The sequence below is a fragment of the Hylobates moloch genome, unplaced genomic scaffold, assembly GCF_009828535.3.
Source record: "Hylobates moloch isolate HMO894 unplaced genomic scaffold, HMol_V3 SCAFFOLD_780, whole genome shotgun sequence".
Taxonomy (NCBI): Eukaryota; Metazoa; Chordata; class Mammalia; order Primates; family Hylobatidae; genus Hylobates; species Hylobates moloch.
This window is the reverse complement of record NW_026653055.1, coordinates 9,930-14,916: the sequence shown is the minus strand read 5'-3', so window position 1 is coordinate 14,916 and position 4,987 is coordinate 9,930. Positions and strand designations below refer to the sequence as shown.

Below are 4,987 nucleotides of genomic sequence, written 5' to 3'. Positions count from 1 at the left end.
GAGTGAGCCCTAGTCCAGAGTGACTGGTGTCCTTTTATGAAGGGGAGATTATGACAGAGACACAAACAGAGAGAAGGCTGTGGGAGGACGCAGAGAACAGGTGGCCATCTACAAGTCAAGGAGAGAGGCCTTGGGAGAAACCAACCCTGCAGACACTGTGCTCTGGGACTTCCAGCCTCCAGATATGTGAGAAAATACATTTCTTGTTCCAACACCACATGTGTGGTTCCTGCTTGTGGAAGCTCTAGCAAAGAAAAACACCTGCTCCATGTGCACATACATGTCGTTTTTGGTGCTCTTGGGTAAGAACCTGGGAGTGGGAGTGCTGGATCGTATGATAAGCATATGCTCAGCATCTGAAGCTTTGCCAGACTGCTCGCCAATGTGGCATCATTTTCCATCCCCATGAGCAATGGATGAGACTTCCAGTTCTCCGACGTCTTCACTAACACTTGGTATTGTTCATCTTCTTTTTAATTATATTTTTTAGAGACAGAGTCTTGCTTTCATTACTCTTGGGTAAGAATCTGGGGGTGAGAGTGTTGGGTCATATCATAAGTACCCACTCAGCATCAGAAGCTTTGCCAAACTGCTTGGTGATGTGGCATCATCTTTCATCCCCATCAGCAACGGATGAGACTTCCCATTCTCCCACATATTCACCAACACTTGGTATTGCTCATCTTAAAAAATTTTTTTTTTTTTAAAGATAGGTTGCCCAGGCTGGTCTCAAACTCCTGGCCTCCAACCATCCTTCTGCCTCCTTGGACTCCCAAAGTGCTGGGATTTCCGGCGTGAGCCACTGTGCCTCGCTTACCTTGTTAATCATTTTTATTGTAGCCTTTCTAACATGGGTGCCATGCTATCTTATTGTGGTTTTAGCTTGTGGATCCCTGATGGCAAATGATGTTGAGACCTTTTCATGTGCTTTGTCGTTCATATGATTGCTTTGGGGAAGTTTTGTGTTCAAATCTTTTGCCCATTTAAAAACAGAGTTTTCTTATTACTGACTTTTGATAATTCTTTAAATATACTGGATACAAGTGTATGACTTGAAAATATTTTATTTCAGTCTGTGGCTTATATTTTCATTCTCTTAATGGTGTCAATTGAAGGGAAATTTTTAAATGCTTAAAGTCAAATTTATTCTTTTTTTCAGAAATAGTGTTTTTGGGATCTATCAAAGAAGACATTGCTTAACAGAAGAGCACAAAGATATTCTCTGAAGGGAGACTCAGAGGTGGACAAGATGGCAGCAGCTGCACGGGCGGGAGGAGTGGTGGTAGCGCAGGTGGCGGTGGGGCTGGCGGGGGTTCCAGCTGCGGGACAGGCAGTGGCTATGGCAGCATGTTGGATAAGTGGAAGATAGGTGATACGCCTGTAAAAACTGACAAGTGGGATGGATCAGCTGTGAAAAACTCTGGATGATTCTGCCAAAAAGATACTGCTGGAAAAATACAAATATGTGGAGAATTTTTGTCTAATTGACGGTCACCTCACCATCTGTACAATCTCCTTTTGCTTTGCCATAGCGGCTGTGATTTGGGATTATATGCATCCCTTTCCAGAGTCCAAGCCCGTTTTGGCTTTGTGATGAGGGGAATTCTGACCATTTAGACCTCATCCAAGGAGAAGATCATCTTCCTCGTGGCCCACAGAAAAGAGCCTGCAGGAGTGGATTCTGATATTTGGGAGCTGCCCTCCAGTCTTAAAAGGTTTGATGGCAGATACACCCTGAAGCTGACCTTCATCAGCAGAACAAAGCAGCAGCGGGAAGCAGAGTTCACAAAATCTATCACTGAATTTTTTTGACCCCATTGGGAGACTGGTCATGGATGCATGAGCCTGAGATGTCCAAGCTCCGTGACAGTCTCCCCATGGGAAGAAACATCAAATAGCCAGCTCTAAAGGTAGCCCTCTTCCTGCTGGATCTTGCTGAATTACTGAACTGGGGGGTGGGGGAGATAAAAAGAACTTAAAATGGGTAAAGTAAGAACTGTTAAAAAGTCCGTGCTTTGTCCTGAAATTCTAGTCTATTCTGGATACATAGGATTTTCTGACACAGATCTGAGAAGCTGTAGCTCTGATGTCTAGCTGTGGTCACCTCGGTATGCTGTTTGCATGATTTTAATTTGCTTTTCTGCAAAAGCATTTTTGCTAAAAGCTGTACAGACTTTTCCCTTTGTGCCTACCAATACTTTATATACTATAGCTTTGTGCCATGCAGCATTTTAAGATTCAATTTTAAAAATTATTAATGTGTTGCTGACTCTATTAATTCCTATTTCCACGTGTGTTTCCTTGAAGAATTCAGGACACAACTCCTTCCGTATGACAGCTTTCCTTCACACACCATTTTTGTGGGTGTGTATACATCTCACTTGGGGGAAATTTTAAAACCGCATAGCTTTTTAATTTGTTTGAAACAGACCTTCTGCCTGTTACATTTTGTGCTCTTAACCAATTTAAGAGGACAACTGTATATTTAGTGTTAAAAAAACATATTCTGTGAGTTTTCTAGGGATGTTAAACTTTCCTCTCTAAACATGAGGTCTATGATGGATTTTGCATTGGTTTTCTACGTGGTACTGAGCTGTGTGTGTGTGTTTGGCGTGTGGCTATGCAGCTGCTGCAGCACATTCATTAAAAATGCTTCCATGTCTCCCCATTGCCTCGCCTTGGCACCTTCCATTTTAGCCAAACACCAGAAATGTAAGGAAGGCCTTGTTTCCGGAGTTTCCGGTTTGTTCCATTCATCTACTCAGGGTGTCTTCTTGGACAACGCTGTCTGCAGCCGTGGGCCACTCCAAGGGGAGGCGATGGACTGTAGGTCTGTGGAGCTCAGCACAGGGCTGTGCCATGGACGTGGGTGTCAGTGAAGTCACACTCATTTTCAGACGGAATTCTCCTCCCCGATGTGAACAATGAACCAACGGGGTTGTTTTCATAGGATTGTCCTGGAGCCCACGGAGATGCAGACTTGGGATTCAACGCGATGCTGAGCGGATCTTCTCTTCCTCAGACCAGGCGTCATGTGGCTTCACGCGAGGGTGACTGTAAATCATCATTTACACCGAGGCGCTGCGGAGAGACCGCACCCTGGCAGCAGGTGTCCATGCAGACGACTGCAGGCAGAGAAAATCCCGTGAGGCCGTGTGCCACATGGAATGAGGGAACTTTGGTGGGTGAGTCTGGGCGGGGGCAGGCTGGGGGCTCCATCGGTTTCCACTGAGTGTGTCTCCAAATCTTCGCTGGAAGTGCAGGCAAGGGGCAAGGCTTGGATGCCAGCGTCGCTGTTCCTCCAGGCTGGGGTGATCCCTTTTCATTTCCAAGTCTCAGCAGCCTGTTCCCTGAAGTCCTGGGAAGTGCCGTGAGGCGGCTCTGCCCCCACGGGGAAGGAGAAGACACCTGTAACCTCCAGAAGCTGGCTGCCTCACAAAGCCTGCTCAAATGGATTCCCCCACAGCCTAGCACAGTGGCTCATGCCTGTAATCCCCCTGCTATGGGAGGCTGAGGCCAGAGGCTGCTTGAGACCAGAAGTTCCAAACCACCCAGGCAACAGAGTGAGACCCCATCTCTTCAGAAATAAAAAATAAATTGGCTGGGTGTGGTGGCACACGCCTGTAGTTTCAGCTACTCGGGAGGCTGAGGTGGAAAGAACACTTGAGCCTGGGAGGTGGAGGCTGCAGTGAGCCGTGATCCCACCACTGTGATCCATGCTGGGTTACAGAGGGAGATTCCATCTCCAAAAAATAAATAATGACCCAGCAGAAACCGCTGGAAGCCGGCCCCAGAGCAGGAACAGAAATATGTGGCCCTAAAGCCGGCAGCCGCGTTGGGCTTTTCCTGTGAAGGACGGACACAGAGTCCACGTAACAAACACACACGATTCACACACATACATGTGACCACACACCACACACAAAACCACACCCACATGACCACACATCCCCACATACGTGCACACGGGACCACACACATCTCTATTCCCACCTGTCTCCTACACACAGTCCTTCCTGAGCATTTTATTTGAAAATCACAGCACGTGGCTTCTGCCATGGCTACCAATTTCCCTCCATCCTTGATCACAGCACTGTCCCTCGCTGCATGTTCTGGGCACTTCAGAGCCTGCCCTGGGCATCTGCCCATCACCGCAGTCTGATGGTGGCGCTCCAGTGCTGGGGGCTCCCGCTTTGGTCCCCGTCTGTCTCTGTCACCCCCAGCTGGGAAGCATTCCTGCCTCTCACTCCATCTCTCTTCTGTGCTCCACCCACCATCATTCCCATGTGAGCAGCACCCTTGGACACAGAGTGCTTCCATTCTGAATACTCCTTAACCTCAGCTTGGGGGACCTCAGACCACACATTCTGCACATGGCCCTGTCCTCAGGATGCATGGCTGGTGACTGCAACTTACCTGTGCCGTGGAACCCCCTTCTGGGAGTACAGTACTGGAGAACAGACAGAGGCACCTGGATATCTGCAGGGAGTTCCTGGCCTTGGCTCTGTCGAGGCAAGGGGAAGGAGAGAAACACATTCCAGCTTTGTGGGGGGCTCAGGGTGGCCCTGGAGGCTACAGCGTGTCCTGTAAGCACCACTGCTGTGGGGCCCACGTGTCTCAGAATCTGGAGACCAGCAGCTCCCGGGAGGTTGTGTGAGTGCTGCCGGGTTACTGCACAGTGGGAAACAGAAAGAGCTTCCCACGTGAAGGACCAGGACTCCTTCGCACTTGGGACGCTGCAAAGCAGGGCCTCCTCCCACTGTGCGGGCCCCGCACTAGAGCAGAGCCTGAGCCAGTGTGTGTCCTCCGTCGGTGTAGCCTGGCTCACTGGCAAATGGACAGAGTGGCGCCTTGGAGCCCACGGCGTTACCCATTCGTGGCAATCTCTTGAAGCAGACAGAGGACACTAAGACAGGAGGAGGGACCTGGATTATCCACACAGGCCCCTGAGCCTCGAAAAACAGAGAAGTGAGGAGGAAGAACCTGG

The 4,987-nt window shown here is 49.1% G+C and overlaps 1 pseudogene; it reads left to right on the top strand.

Moving 5' to 3' along the window:
* The first annotated feature begins 280 nt into the window (after positions 1-280).
* Positions 281-1,898, top strand: LOC116464474 (signal peptidase complex subunit 2-like; annotated as a pseudogene).
* The last annotated feature ends 3,089 nt before the right edge of the window (positions 1,899-4,987 follow it).